At 33.2% G+C, this 17,417-nt stretch overlaps 1 pseudogene; it reads left to right on the top strand.

The window, feature by feature from the left end:
- Positions 1-765: 765 nt before the first annotated feature.
- Positions 766-1,158, top strand: LOC108311481 (annotated as a pseudogene).
- The last annotated feature ends 16,259 nt before the right edge of the window (positions 1,159-17,417 follow it).

The raw sequence follows: 17,417 nt of genomic DNA, 5'->3' as shown, positions 1-17,417 counted from the left end.
ATAAGAAAATTTCTGATAGTTTTCTAGAGATGAACATTGAAAAAGATCAAAGATGAAAGGTGAAAAATCTGGAGAGGATAACTAGAAACAAATTCACAAATACTTGTGAAGCTACAGAACACCAAAAATGTCTCAGAGGGAAAAAGTCAGATGGGTTAGGTAGGCAAGACAATTAGAACACTATACTTTTCAAAAACAGTAATAAATGCCAGAAGACAATGAAAATACCTTTACTATGTTGGAGTATTAAAGGTCAACTAAAATCTTAAACCCAGATAAACTAGCATTCTAAAATAAAGGTAAAATAAATTCATTTCCAAACATTAAAAAATGGATGTTTTACCACTCACAGATCCTCTCTGAAAGAACCAGTAAGGGAGATGAAGAAATGGACATGAGTAAAACTTTAACTGGGAAAAAAGGAGAATACAAAAAAACACACTGGAACAAAGACACAGATAAACATGTATTTCAGTAAGACTGCCAAATATAAAAGGAGAAACGATGACCACCTGTAAGAGTTTTCAAATCAGGTAGAGGTCACGCACCCTTGCTGGCTGGCGCTCCCTTCCGCGTCCTCCGTGGGTTCTCTCCTGAGTCCGTGGTCTCCTCTTCAGTGACCAGCCCTGCTCTCCCAGCTTGCGACTCGCGGACAGGCATCCTGGGCACAAGGAGACTGTACTCGGATTCGTCACCTGAGCCTGTCTTCTGAGAAGTTCAAGGTACTTTGTACAATTTCATCACCCGGGCCGGCGTCCTCCAGCAATGGCTCCCATCCGGAAGAAGCTGGTGATTGTGGGTGGCGGAGTCTGTGGCGAGATGTGCTTGCTCATCATCTTCAGCAAAGACCAGTTCCCAGCGGGGCTTGCCCCCAGGGTGTTTCAGAATGATGTGGCCCATGTTGGGTGGAGGGGAATCGGGTAGAGCTGACCTTGTAGGACACAGCCAGGCAGGAAGATGGTGATCGCCTGAGGCCCCTCTTTTACCCAGACACTAATGCTGTACTGATGTGTTTCTCCATTGACAACCCTGAGAGCTTAGAAAACATCCCGGAGCAATGGAGCCCAGAAGTCAAGCATCTCTGTCCCAGCCTGCTCATCATCCTGGCTGGGAACAAGAAGGATCTTCGGAATGATGTGCATACAAGGTGGGAGCTAGTCAAGAGGAAGCGGAGCAGGTAGGCCCGAAGAGGGCAGAGAGATGGCCAGCGGGACTGGGCTTCGGGGTACATGCAGCGCTCAGCAAAGGCCGAACACGTAGTGAGAGAAGTTTCTGAAGTGGCTATGAAGGCTGCTCTGCAAGCCAGACGTGGGAAAAAACTCTGGGTGCCTTGTCTTGTAAAACCTTGCTGCAGGCACAGCGCTTAGAACGTTAATTTTGAACTGCTGTGGATCAGTCTTAGTGGATGAATACTGGCCTTTTTCACTTATTTACAATTTACCGAGGATTACAAATTTCAGACACGTCACCTTGTTACCAGTATTTAGAAACCAGCCCTGATTCTTAACGATCTCAAACCCTACATGCCTACCAGGGTCCTTTTGCCACAGCTCTAAGAATCCTCCTCTACACTCCCATCTGACACACCAGGGGAAATTCAAGGAATTTTGTGACTCCTTGCTTCTGTCTAGAAACAGTAACTTTGCGAATTAGGCTGCAACTACTTTATAACTAACATTCCCTGCCTATCATCTGTCAGCAGGAAGGTACTCTGGTGAGACACCACTTAAGGGCTTTACTCATTAACAGATTTCATTGACATAGCTCTGAGGCAGGCATCCAGTTTTTCGAAAATGGGTTCAACCAGAAAGGCCGAAGTCCATGTAGCTGTGGCACAGTTACGGTTCTGTGGTTTCATGTTAACTACCTTAGCATTACTGTGTAATTGGTGCCACTTAATGTATTTTACCAAAATAAATATATTTATGCCAGATTGGATGTAGTGTTTTTTAATTATTGGATTTCCTAATACTGACATTTGTTATCCCCAAAGACACTGTATTGCTTCTTACAAAAGAAAGTGTATTTGGGAACGTCAGATGGAAAACTCATTTAAAAAAAAATACTAAAATAAAATAAGGTACAAGAAAAATACTAATAGAAATGTAGGAATAAACATGGATTTTTCAGTTAATGTACTCTAAGATTCTTATATAGCTAAAAAAAATTAGAGATAAAATCTATAAAAGAAGAAAAATGAAAAATAAAAATTTTAAAGTTGTAAAAAGAAAAAATGAGTAATAAAAATGTGATTATTCCAATGAACATTCGAAAATAAGAACGTAAGGGAAAAAGAGGATTATACTCAGTAAAAACGAAAGTGATAGAAGGAAGTAAAATATAATAATTACAATAAAGTTGCAAACAGGTTAAAATAAAGCCTCCATAACATGGTAAGAGGTATAAAGAGATGTTTAGGATATAAAGGTTATGACATAAAAAGTTATCAAAGCCAAATGATGGTTTCCTGCTGTCTGAAATGAGCAACTATTACCAACAGTCAGAATATTTAGAAACATCAAACTTGGTCAGGATAAGGAATAATTTTGTAGCAGTTGGGACTTTTTAAAGGGAGTTTATATTGGGGGAAATTCTTCAAGCCTAGGCTAGACAAATGTTAAGTAAAAGGTGAGAGTTTTATATGTTGGTCTTTTTAATACTAAGATCCTATCATGCCAGGGTTTTCAGGTGTACAAAATAAAAAAACTTCTGAATGTGGAATACTTTTTTCACTTTGAAGCATAATCAAGCAAAACATTTTAAGGATTTATTCTACTCATCATGGTATCCTACAGCCTTAGCACAGTGTGTGACACTTAACATAACTTCAATAAATAGTTCTTGAATTGAAATGAAAGTTCTGGCAGATTTAATATTGTTTTAGGGAAATAATAGAAAGCTCAGGAGGATAAAAGTAGAGACTATGATAGTAGAAATAAACACAAAGTTATTAAACTTTATAAAACCCCATGCCATAGGAAATATAAAGTGCATCTAGAAAATCATGAGTATTTTTCAAAACATACAAGAAAAAGAATAATTTTAGCTGATGCATTTGGGTATGACCAACTATGATAAAATATAATTCTAAACTGATAGTGTTGTCTCTAGACAAGTATTAGCCTTTTTAAAATAAGGAATTATTAAAAGTAATATTTTCCATTTTAAGAAATACATATTTTATAAGCAAACTACACTCAGATTAGCAAACCTATTGACTTCTCTATCCAGAGAGTGGACTGGGACTTTGGTTTTATTCTTCCGTCCAGACAGGACCAAATACCTTCATTAAGAGGGGATTCACCGTAATTACATGTATTGCAATAAATGTTCTTCCTGGCAGGACTTGGCTATGTGACAAGGAGTTTCCTCCATATACATCTTCCAAAGTCAGTTTCTAAAAGTTATAAATTACTTTTGAGTTTTGCTAAAATAAAGTAGCACAATATTTGCCAGACATGACTTTATTTCATCTAGCCCACAGGAGTAGAGGAGATGAATTCAAGGTTTTATTTCAGCATACTGGAATTAATTGCTGTTTCTTTGAATACATAGGGGATTCCCTCTCACAAACACATACCATTCCCTATTTAGTGGTCAGAGAAAAAAAGATGGTTTCATATACCGGTTCTTGTGAAAGTATAATGATTGTTATTTATCTATTTTACAGAAAACATGAAAGATATATAGACTTTACCTTAGTTTTAAACTGCTAAAATTCTACTGGGATCATTAAGTTCTTACCTGATCCTTCAGATCTGAGGTGCATCAACTCTAACAGGCTTTAAAAGTTTATTTATAAACTGTGCTTTCCCTAGAAAGTATTTATCAGGCTCCTTTGTACTACAGTGTTTCACAGACATGTTTGATCAAAAGAGTCATCTGGGGAGCTTGCAAAAAATCCAACTTGTGGAAGTGTCCCCTGGAGAATATGATTTGGTAGTTCAGGGAGACCTACGAATCTGTTTTTAAGTCTCCCCAAGTGACTCCTAAAATCAGACAAGGCTGAGAAACACTGACTCACTACATGCTGCTCCTTCAGGACTTCCTCTGCATACCATATGGTATTCTGCACCCCTAAAGGAGGTATACACTCTGAACGATGAGCTCATACCAGGAAGATAAACCCCAGAGCACTGTGACCCTTGCCCAGAAGTTCAGAAGAGATCAATAGCAGGATTTGTTTTGGCTGCATTTAGACAAAATTTATCCAATAATGGTATTAAAAACATCTGGTTTTTTTTTTTTGAAGCAAATGTGGATGTAATAAAATAAGTGCTTTATTGCAGATGAAAAACTTTGTGGAGATGTGAGAAAGGGAACTTGTAACTAAAAGAATAACTCTTAAAGCCACAGTCAAACTCTTGTGATTTAAGGCAGCCAGCTCAGGAAGAGGAACACCAGTCTCAGGCCCTTTGCTATGAAGTTTTGTAGAGAATACAGGTCACATTTTGCCTTGCTTTTATATTACTTTTGGATTAATATCTTACTTGCTCAATAATATAAACTGTTATACAGTACATGCTTTCAATGAATGGTTGTTAAACAAAAGACTGGTATAAAATAGATGTTTTGGAAGATAGAATAAAACTAATAGTTTGCATTAAACATATTTTTAATTTACCGATTGATTTGAATTAAGCTTTTGCTGAGTTTGCAAACACAAAGAGTTTTTTTTTTTAAGAAGCAAATATACTTTAAATCTTTCTCATATGATTTTCTTATTCTTAATGTATAAAATCAGAGTCCTAAAGATTATAACACACACACTTAAATGATGGCTTGTTAAATCAGCCTGCATCTACCTGAGATGAGAAGAAGGTTATGAGATAGAAATAACGGATTAAGTTTTGTAACAGAGACAATAGCTCTTTTAGTTAAGAATACAGAATTTTTCTAATGAAAGAAATATTTTTAGGGTAGAAAAATATGTATTGAACTTATGTCTTTCTTAGATCAATTTATGTCTTCCATGCGGTTTTGAAAACTTTTCTCTTTTTCTTTAAAATACAATTTCTTTCCAAGAAAGTCTCTTATTTACCTCAGGGAAAGAAAATCCATACTATTACAGAGAAAAAGAGGGCTTCTTATTTTCCGTTTAGTTCCTTGAAATTACAGACATTATAATTAACATAAATCCATTACATACTACTTTTCATAATAGAAATCATGATGACCGAACTGATACATTTTATAACCTTGGACTCAGAAAATTGCTAAGATAGATATGTAGTTGGTTTTTTAATTGGTATCCCACCACAAAAGTAATTAATTACAGAATGTGGCATATTTTTTTGCAAAATATCAGAATTCCACAAAAACATTAGTAGAAAACTATCAGAACACATTATTCCATCTCTATATACAAAATTAATGTTTCAGTGTTAGGAATTGTGCAGATTTCGTAATCTCTGCTTAAGAATATTATAATAACACTGATAAAAATACCATTATGTTAAATCAAACTACTCTGTTAAATGACAGACAGATAGAGGAGATAATTGTAGGAAGACAGACAACAATGACTAGGACATAAAGGCATAGAGGAAAATATACATAGTAATGCATGTGAAAAGCTAAACAGGCTCATAGCCATCCAATCCCAACATACTAAATTTAGATTCTATATCTTTAAAGCTAGAAAGAAACCGAGGGCATAGAATTTAAAAATTAGGAAAGACGTGGGAACAATATAAAGAAAAATTAAAATAGTTCTATTCAGCTAAGTTGTGAATGAATGTAACTCAATACCTCCAGGAAGTGGTATAGTTTAGAAATACAGTGTAAGGATATTCGAAAAAATGTTGAGTTCATAATGAGTCCTTGCTGCAATTAATACACTCGAGATACATTTGGAGTGAGCATTGACAAGCCAGCCCTGCTACTGACTGTTAGCTGTCACTGACATACTGGGTGGATCAAGGGACTGGCCTCTTATGATGCTCTTCATCTTGTTCCTGCTCATTTATTCTTTCTTCAAGCAGCAAAAACAGATGTAAGTCTTGCCGATCATACTTAAACAACTAACATGTAACATTCATGCTAACCAAAAATCTCAGGGAAAGAGTGAACAGTTTATAATCTATGTACAATTTTTTGGATTTTTGTGAAAACTTTTAAATAGCAAAACTAAGGAAAGTGTGTTTGTTTCTTCTTAGTGGGAAAAGTTGCTGGTGGTCGGTCTGCTTAGGCTAGAATAGAAAATAAACGAAGCTACACGCCGAAGTTGTGTTTTCAGAAAATACAGCAGTTATCTCAAGCTCTTGGCTAGTACGGCACACTGAAAAAGAAAGATAGGAAATTACCTGGCCACTTGGGTGCCTTTTTCCTGTGCTTGTCTGAAGGTAGGCTTTCCTTTGATAATAGACACTCGTAAATACAAGTCATTGAAATGGTGGGAAGGGGAATACTGTGGCTCCACATGCTTTGAGAGGCTTTGAAATTCAATGTGGTATCTTTATGTTGGAGAGTGCCTGAAGATCAAGGGCAATCAATCCTGAGGCTTTCAAATTTATAGACATTTTGGCTGGAGGAGGGAATGGAAAAGATTTATCCTTCTGGAATATTTCATGTCTCATGTCTGCTCTCTCTCCTACTTCGTCTCTGGATCCTCATCCTAGTGGAATAGCAGAGAGGCTGTCTGCAGATGGATATCAGCTGCTGACTCTAATTACAGCTACTAAATAACAGAAATTCCAAACAAACAAACAAACAAACAAACAAATCCAAGAAGAAATGTCTTCATTTTTGGTCTACTTATATTTCTTTTTTTTAATAACCTTTGCTATTTGATCACCTAGAGTAAGTAATATATATTTCACCTCTATCTTATTATAAAATCACACCACTGAGAATCTAGGTCATATTTGTTATTATTAATACATTGTAAAAATGCCAAGCATTTTCTGTTTGACCTTTTGCAACTCTGTCTCCATCATGCTTCTTACCTCTGTTCTATCTCCTTCAAGTTGTCTCAAATGTGGGAAATAAATATCTTTCTCTAACTTATTAAAATTAATTCTTTCTTCTTTTCTAATTCTTAATGACCTTGGACAGTCTTTTCTCATTTAAGAAGAATAATGCATACCTGTTTCAGGCTGTCACAGTCTCTCAGGCCTTTTTGTTAATTGCTGCTGCTGCTTCACCTTATAAATTACTTCCTTCTCCCGAGAAAGAAGCGTCTCCTCTGAATGCGCTTTCTCTCACCTACATCTTCCTTCTCCTTTTCCTCCATCCATTGATCTTTTCTCTTTGTATCCATGATTTCTTCCTTCAATAAATGTTTCTTTATAAAAATGTCACTTTATAATCTAAACTGAAATTATTTTATTCTATTTTTTAAAGGGAAATTGATACATGTCCAACTTGTCTAAAACTAAAAATATTCTAACAATAGAACAATAAACATAATAAAGAAATATTAACATATGAAAAGACAAGTTCCTCAACTTTATAGTAATACTTTGTAATAATTCATAAATGCATAGTAACCATCCAATAATTTATTTAAAAAAATTAATCTGTCTAAAAACACTACTGTATCAGGAAATGCTACATCATTGGTTTATTGGTCTCTGGTAATATGTAAGAGATTTCGTAATTAGAGGAAATGTGAAATTAGATTGAATCCAACAGAAAATTTATAACCAACTAAACAAATAACCCATGCAAAGAAAAATATAACAATAGCAGTTTGTATTATCTTTGCACTTATTGATAGCTAGTATGTTTTGGAGGCAAAGCAAATTTTCTATGAAAGCTGAAGACTTAGCTTGGTAGCTTATATGGATTCATCAATGCTAGGGCAAAAAATGTATATAATTAAGTAACATTTTATTTACTCAAAGGAAATTAGTAAAACAAAACATATAGAATAAGTGGGTGTTCTCTCTTGGTCACTGCTTATTAAGATTTTACACAAAATTACATTAAATTTGCCTCCAAATATGTATTGATAAATGAATTAATTGGCATTATACATAAAAATTAGAACTCTAAAGAAAAACTTTCAGGATATATTAAAATAAAATTATTTAAGTCTTATAGGTTCTAACTAACTGAACAATTAGTTTGTTTTGCATAACAAAATATTGTTTCCCTAATAGTGTTGTTTCAGTAGAACTAGCGAGAGGGGTGGAGGGAAAAAAATCATATTGCTTTAACAGAAAAACTAAAGAAGCATCAAAGCAAAATGAATTGCCTCCTTAGTTGGGCTGGTTTAACAAACACTAGTTAACACACACCATTGCACACTTCATGGAACTGAAAACATTATTTCATGTTGTGAAAAATTTTCAGGAGATGGAATTTCAAGTTACTGACTATATTGCTAAAAGAAGAAGTATTATTAAAGACCCGCATTATTCAAATACATTAGACTGATAAGACTTGTAAGAGTACACTATTTATATTCATTTTTAAAGTGTAAGATGATATAATTTGACTTATATTGCAATTTGTATAAATGAACATGCCAAGTCTGGGCTGATCCTCTGCATTCTCAATAAGCCAAAGTTCCAAAAAAGCTACTACAAAAAATAGTGTTTTGGAATTATGGTAGTAGTAACAATCTACATAGGTTGGCAGAACTTTGTAAGTTTTGTTGAATTGGTGAATGAGTGGGAAACTTAGGACATATCCAGTGTTTTCTGTCATTTAGGAATGTCTAATTTCCTAAACAAATTTGTCTAAACTTGACTTACTAAGAAAAAGTGAAATAAGGTTGAAATTTGAGTTCAGGATACCGTTTCAATACCTGACAGTTTTTCTGCAAGTTAAAGGCAAATTGTATAACTTGCAAAGTCTCAATTTCCCAATTTTTCAAGTAGACAAGGTAATATTTGCAACCTATCAAAAGAGCTTAGGAAGGTTTAATGAGGTGACATATCTAAAATGTTATCTGAGGGAAAATATTTTTATTATCTCTGCAGATAATGCCTCAGCTTGACTGGAGAAAAAAAGATACTACAAGATATCATTGTATTATGATAAAGCAATGAACTACCACCTGCAGGAAATTGGCTTCGTGAAAGGCAATGACAAAGAGCACATCAGGAATACATGAAATCAATCAGAGGCAGCCAGGAAGAACACAAGCCAGACGAAGTGGAGTCTTTCATGACAGGCAGGAGAATATATCAAAGCCATCCTTGCTAATTTCAAAAAACCCACTCCCTCCTCTAGAGGTGAGAACATTACTTCAGACAGCATGCTGGCTCCGTTGGACTTCTGTTAAGATGCTACAACTCCATTTGTAGGTTTCTTAAAGAATGATTTAGGAATGAAAAAGGCCAGCAAGCCTGAGCACCGTTAATTTAGATCATCCGTGGGAGGCTCTAGAGTGCAAACTTTTCCACATTTATTTCTTCATTAGGAACTCATTTGCAACAATTGAACCTTCACTTACATATTTTAACTGTGATCTAATCTTCTTTTGATAATGTTCTTTGAACTAATTTTCAAAGAAAATGCTAAGTAATTTCTCTGTAAATTAAAAAGATACATCCTTACAAACAAAACAATAAAACAACTGATTTAAAAGTAGATAATATCGCCTAAAAAGAACTCACAAAAATTAAAAACTGATTGACTAATTAAATAAAATTTACTGCCCATTATTCTTATTTTTAAAAGTAGATGGTATCTACCCTTAAAAGACAAACCAAAATTAGAAGAAGAAACAATAGTCAAAATGATGAGTATGATAGATAATGAGTCATGGTGAGATCTCCTTGAAGACCAATATTTTTAACAGGAAGAGCAGATGCTATAAGGAGATCTGAATAAATATTGCAATCCTAAGGTTAAGTTCAGTAATGAATTCACATGCTCCAAGACCTGTAAGGATAAGTGAAAAGAGTAACCTGAGAAGCCTCATTGTGTTCTCTGTCCTCAGACCAAGGACTATCCCATGAATATCAGACACATATAAGCAGTTGTTAATAGTATGATAGAACTGTGTATAATTGGAAGTTTGATAGATATAAGCTTTAAGTTTTTGTAGCTATGATATTGACCGAAGAGCTGATACTGCCTAATAGTAAGATGACAGTTTTTCATTTAAAAATTACCAAATTTCCTCCTGAAATAAATACCAGGGGGTAAATAAATTAACTAAATACATCAATTACATTTTTATCTATGCCTTCAAATTGAGTCCTGTCTAGTAATAAACATACTTTGAAATAAATGAAGGGTCAATGGAAATTTAGGGTAGTAAAATATGATTTTAATTAAATCACATACCTATAAAAGTTCAACTTAAATATTTTGGATCAATTGCAAACAGTCTCTGAAATTTGGAAAACAAAAAATAAAATATTTATATTTGTGAATCTGCTGTTAATGTAGTACCCATGAAACATTCAAAGCAAAAGCAAAAGTTCTCTCTTTTGCAGCATATTGATTGGAATTATATTTTTCAGGAAGAGTGTCTATAACAGACAAAAAAAAGCAAAATTACTTCACATTTTCTATAAAGTCTTAGCTTATACCACACTTAATTCAAGAAAGAGCTAGCATGCATCTTAGAAATAATCTCGTCTACATTTCTCAATCCATATTCCAAGTCTGAGATAGATTTAAATCACCTTCCGGTTCACATAATAGCAATTTTTTTTCAAATGTGTAAGGGAAAAAAGAGCTAATGTATGCACGTTCTCCATTTCATGTTTTCTCTCATATTTATTTTCTTTTCTGCTATAATTTGTCTTTTAGAAATACTGGCAAATAATAAATGATCAAGCAGCAATATAATAACTTTATTGAAATGAAAATGTGTTTTAAATATTTTGATTATTTGTGGATTTTCTGACATGTGGTGGCACCTTTATTTTCCTCACCTATAATAGAGTCACGTCTTATGTTAGGAAAAAAAGAGTTTCTATTTAGTGATGTTACATAAAATATATCTTGAAGGTATGATTTTCCTTAAATAACAACATGATTTTCAGCAAACTGTTTTAGGACTTGAACTAGAACGTCGGCTCTCCTTGGCTTCCAGTCTACTGGTCTTTGGACAGGAGCTACATTCTCAGTTCTCCTGGGTCTCCAACCTGTTAGTCCACCTCACAGATTTTGGACTTGCTAGCCTCAATAATTGCATGAACCAATTTTTTATAATATATTTACACACACACACACACACACACACACACACACACACACATTCTATTGGTCTGTTTCTCTGGAGAATCTTGAGTGGAATGATTGCCAGTTTCTGCTTCCAGTTAATTGGAAGTAACAGAACAAAGTAACAATAGCAATAAAGTGAAACAATGGCTTACAAGAGAATATTAGTATACATCAGGCAATGAAAATGAGTTACACTGAAAGGTGGGAAACAAATGAGGTAAGCATTATGATTGGTCCCAGCTCATCGCCTTGAGAGGGTTTCAATACCACTTCACAAGAAAAAGGGACTAAGGGAACCCAATGGACCCCTAAGTTGAAGAGATGGAACTGAGAGTTCAAGGAGACTGAGGATGCCAGACTATGCAGGTGAAGGCACTAGAGAGAAAAGGGCTGCCCAGGAAAAGGAATCCAGAGATCTGCAGAGAGTGTCTTCAAGTATTAAACAGAAAACTAATCGATATATGCAAGTGAGTAAACTACCAAAAGACAGTAAAGGAGCTACCTGAAAGGATCAAAGATAATAGTGTTTGGCAGTCACATAGGTCTGGAGAAGTGCTTGTTCCTGCCATAAAGATTTAAAAAACTCATGATTCATGGTATTGAATACAGTATACAGGAGGGCCTTATCTCAATAGTGGGGAATAATTAGACCTCTGCTGAGCGTTATTCTGGTCCAGTCTAAACAATCTTAAAAGCAGGTCATTAAGGATTAAACAGTTGCCAAGTGACTTAATGGTGTCTTACGAAAAAACTCAAGAAGACAGAGGAATAAAAAAAATCCAGTAACCAAAAAGATAAAAATTATAATACCTTATCCAATAAAGAAATGGCATGCATGCAAAAAACCTAAAAAACTAGACCCATAATGAGAATAAAAATAAGGCAATGAAAGTCACCCAGAACTGAGGTTGGAATTGGCACACAGGTATTAAATATATATAATAACTGTTTTCTATACATTCAAAAATATGAATAGAAACATGAAGGCTATACATAAAAACAAACATCTAGAAATGAAAACAATAACTATAATAAAATATAGAGGGAAAAGGCACACAAAAAATAGTGATCAAAGCATAAGTGAGCTCTTGGGCAATCATAAGTAGCCTTAGGTATGTGTAATTGGAGTCACCAGAAAAAAGGATGTGGGAACGTCAAAACACATTTGAAAAACAATGGCTGAATCGCTTCTAGATTTTAAGAAAACTGTGAGCTCCTAGATCCAGAGGATCAACAAATCCAAATTAAATTTAAAAAAAAAAGTAAAAAGAAAGAAAGAAAAGAGAAAGGTAAAACCACACCAGAGAAAATAGACCAAATTTCCCAAAATCAGTGATAAAAATAAAACAAAAATTATGAAAAGAGCAAAAGAAAAACACATGGTATATACCATAAAGAAGAACAAAAATAAAGATACCAGCAGATTTATCATTGAAAAGAATGAAAGTGGGGAGACAGTGGAGCAATATCTTTGAAAGTACTGAGAGTAAACAGCTGTCAGCCAAAAATTCTATTCCTAGCACACATATCTTTTAAAAACAACAGCAGAAAAATGACATTTCAGACACACCAAAGCTCAAAGAATTTATCACCAGCAGACAGTACTGAAAACAATAATGTAAATAAATATTTCCGGTAGTAGAACAATTATACCAGATGAAATATGGATCTACACGAAGAAATGAAGATCAGAGAAATGCTAACTGTGGATAATTTTTAATGATATTTAAATCTCCTAGAACTGGTTAACTATATAAATAAAAATAAAATCAATATATTATGCAGTTTTAACATATGTAAAAGTGAATGTGTGACAATAAGAAAACAAAGATTGAGAAGAAAAGTATTATATTTTATAATTCTAAGATATGCAAAATTATGTATTACTTAACAAAATAAGTTAAAATGTATACTATATACTATGAAGCAGTCATTAAAATGATGAACCAAATAACCAATAAGCCAGCAAAGAAATAAAATGAAATCATAAAACATCCTCATTTAATTCAAAAGAAGTCAGGTAAAGAGAAAAAGATGAACAAAGAATACATCAGAAAAATGGAAAACAAAATGTTAGATTTAAATTCAGCAATCACATTAAATGAAAATAGTCAAAACATATCATTTTAAACAATAGGTTTTTTTCTCCTTATCTGACTTCTTTTGAATCAAATGAGGAACTTTCATAATTCCATTTTTATCTTCTTTTTGGGCTTTATGGTTATTTGTTTTTATCATTTTAATGCCTGCTTTATGCCTTGCAGTATACATTTTTGACTTATTACATTGGATACAATGACCCAATTATGTACTGCTTACAAGAAACCTACTTTAAATAAAAAAACAGAATATATTAAAAGTAAAATAATTTTTAAAAGTCCTGCTAATTCTAATCAAAAGAAAGGTGGAGTCATTATACTGATAACAGATGAAGTGGATATCAAAGCAAAGGCTTTATCAGGAATAAAGAGTGTCATTCTTTTTAGCAAAATCATCATTTTTTTAAGAAAAGGTAAATATTTTTAAATTGACTACAATGAAAATATAGCATCAAAATATATAAAGCGAAAACAGTAGAAATGGAAGGTGAAAATCGAACCATAGTTATAGTTAAAGATTTCAACACCCTACCTGGTGTAACAAAAAGATAAAATACAGATTACAATATAGAAGACCTGAAAAATACTATCAAACAGCTAATTTATTTTTTTAAAATACTATACCTAACAGAAGAATTTGCATTTTTTAAGTATACGTGGAACTTTTGCCAAGATAAGCAATATTCTGGGCCATAAAATAAGTCCTCCGAACTCCAAAATTTAAAATGATTCAAGTCATGCAAAATATATTCTCTGGCCAAGGTGGAATTAAATTGGAAATAAATCACTGGAGGATGCTTGGAAAATCCCCAAGCATTGAGAAATGAAATAATACAACTCTAAATAAACTATAGGTCAAAGTAAAAATCAAATAGTATGTTAGAAGGTATTTTGAAATGAGTGAAAGTGAAAACACAACATGTTAAAATGTATAGGATGCTGGTAAAGCAGAACTCAGAAGTAAATTATAGCACTAGATCTATATTAGAAAAAACAAAACAGTTCTCAAATCTATGACTATGTTTCAACCCTAAGAAACTAGAGAAAAATAGTAAATTAAACCTTAGAGAAAAATAGTAAATTTAAGAAATTAAACCATAAGTAATTAAACCATAAAAGAAAGGAAATAAGTTTTTTGACATAAGCTAAAATAGAAGACAGCAAAGTCATAGAGGAAATCAATACAATCAAAAGATAATGTTTTAATAATGTGAAAAATGATTGATTCACCTTATGCCAGACTACTAAGAAAAAGAGATGACCCAAATCACCAATATTAGGATTAAAAGTGGTCATATCACTACAAATTCTACATATATTAAAAGTATAATCAAGAATACTGGGAACAACATTATGACAGTAAATTTGACAACTTACAGTAGATCAACCAATTGCTTGAAAAACACAAACTACCAATATTCATTCAATAAGAAATAGATAACTCGAAAAGCCATGTATCTATTTTAAAAAATACTTCAGTGGTAGTTAAAATTCTTTCCAGTAAGAAAATTCTACTCTAGGCTAGGCACGGTGGCTCACATCTGTAATTCCATCACTTGGGGAGGCCGAGGTGGGCGGATCACAAGGTCAAGAGTTCGAGACCAGCCAGGCCAATATGGTGAAATTAAAAAAAAAAAAAAAAAACTTAAAAATTAGCTGGGCATGGTGGTGCATGCCTGTAGCCCCAGCTACTCTGGAGGCTGAGACGAGAGAATCACTTAAACTTGGGAGGCAGAGGTTGCAGTGAGCCAAGATGATGCCACTGCACTCCAGCCTGGATGACAGAGGGAGGCTCTGTCTCAAAAAAACAAAACAAAACAAAACAAAAAACTCTAGTCTCATGTGGTTTCACTATTAAGTTCCACTAAATGTTTAATGAGTATATAATATCAACTTTATACAAGTTTTTCCAAAGAAATGAAAAGGAGGGCACTATTTGGAGCCCAGAATTATTCTGACAGTAAAAGAAAAACAGAAAGCAAAAATGAATACCTCTCCTAAACATTATGCAAAAACTCTCTGCAAAATTTTAGGAGATTGAGGCCAATAATAAAAATATATAATACATAATTACCAAGTTGGGCTTATTCTAGGAATGAAGGTTTAACATTAGAAACCCCATCAGTGTAATTCACCATTTTGGAAGACAATTATTAAAAATCTATATGATCATCTCAATAGAGAAAAAGGCGTAGACAAAATCCAAAACCTGTTCCTAGTGAAAATTCTCAGAAAACTAAGAATAGAAGCAAATTTATCCAACCAAGGGATTCTATGAAAATAAGCAGTTAATATATTTAATAGTGAAAGACTGACTATCTTTTCCATAAGATCAAAACAAGAAAAACATTACAATAACTACCCTCAGCACTTCTGTTTAACATTTTACTGGAGGTTCTAGCTAGTGGAATAAGTTACGAAAAAAGAAATAAAAGCATGTTGATTAGAAAGAAATAAATAAAACTGTATTTGTAGAAGGCGTATTTGTAGAAGGCGTATTTGTACATGTAGATATTGTGACAGAATCTACAAAAGTTAATTTACGAGTTCAGCAGGGTTTCAGGATACATAATCACTATATAAATATAAATTGTATTTCTAAATACAAAAAATATCAAAAATTAAAATTTAAAATGTAGCAATAACCTGAAACAATACAAAATATGTAGGGATAAATCTAACATGTAGAAAACTTACACACTGAAAACAACAAAATGCTAAAGAAATAAACTAAGGAACTAAAAAATGACAGACATCTCATTATTGTGGTTCAGAAGGCTCAATATTATCAACATATTAGCTCTTCCTAGGGTGATCTACAATTTTAATGAAATCTCAATCAAACTCACAAAAGGATTCCTTTTTTGCATGTGTGTACCTGACTGACTCTAAAATGCACATAAAAAAGCAAAGGTTCTAGACTAAAGAAACCAACTTTGAAAGAGATAAACACTACTTTGTTTAGACACTTATATAATGATATAGTCATCAAAATAGTGTGGCATCAATGCAAAGACAGAACAACAAATAGATGGAAATGATAATCCAGAAATATATACATGGACAGAGGTACAAAAGAAATTCAGCTGCTAAAGAATGATAACATTTTAACACAGTGTTAAAAGAATTACATATCTATTTGTATATACCATGCAGAAAATCTAAAAAATCAAATGTGTACTGGAACAAAATTTAAAACCTAAAACTATAAAACTTTACAATGAAACCATCTAAGAAAACCTTACGGCCTTGGGCTAGGCCAAGATTTCTTATATATAAAACCAAAAGTATAATCTACAAAAGAATTAATTAATACATTTGTTTTATCAAAGTCAAAAAAAATCTACTCTTTGAAACATCCTGTTAATAAAATGAAAATCAACATAATAGAGGGAAAATATTTGCAAATACTGTATCTAGTAAAGAATTTGTATTAAGAACAACAAACTCTTAAAACAATAATAAGAAAACAAACAAACCAATAAAAATTGGGCAAAGATTTGGATGCTTCACCAAAGAAGATATACTATTGGCAGAAAACCGTGTGAAACAATGTTCAGCATCATTTTTCAATGTAAAATGCAAGTTAAAAACACAATTATATATTACTAGATATGTTAGAATTAAAAAGACTGACCACATTTAGTGTTGGCAAAAATGTGAAGAAAATGGAACATTCCAATACTCCTGGTGCATAAGTAAAATGGCACAACCACTTTAAAAAACAGTTTGGCAGTTGCTTAAAGTGTTCAATACAAACCTACCATAGCATTGAGCCCTTTACTCCTAGTTATTTGCTTAAGAATAATGAAATCACATGTCTATAACAAATACTTGTATCCAAATGTCAGTAGCAGATTTATTTGCATTAGTAAAAATCTAGAAAATACCAAATATCAATTATCAAGTGAATGGACAAACAGTGGAAAACTTGTGCAAGGAAATATTACTGATCAATATAAAGAAATAGCTATTCCATAAAAACCCTAGAAGAAAATCTAGGCAAAACCATTCAGGACGTAGGTGTAGGCAAGGACTTCATGACCAAAACACCAAAAGCATTGACAACAAAAGGCAAAATAGGCAAATGGGACCTAATCAAACTCCACAGCTTCTGCACAGCAAAAGAAACAATCATTAGAGTGAATCGGCAGCCAACAGATTGGGAAAAAATTTTTGCAGTTT

Source organism: Cebus imitator, unplaced genomic scaffold (assembly GCF_001604975.1).
Source record: "Cebus imitator isolate Cc_AM_T3 unplaced genomic scaffold, Cebus_imitator-1.0 Scaffold116, whole genome shotgun sequence".
Lineage (NCBI taxonomy): Eukaryota > Metazoa > Chordata > Mammalia > Primates > Cebidae > Cebus > Cebus imitator.
This window is presented reverse-complemented; position numbering and strand designations above follow the sequence as displayed.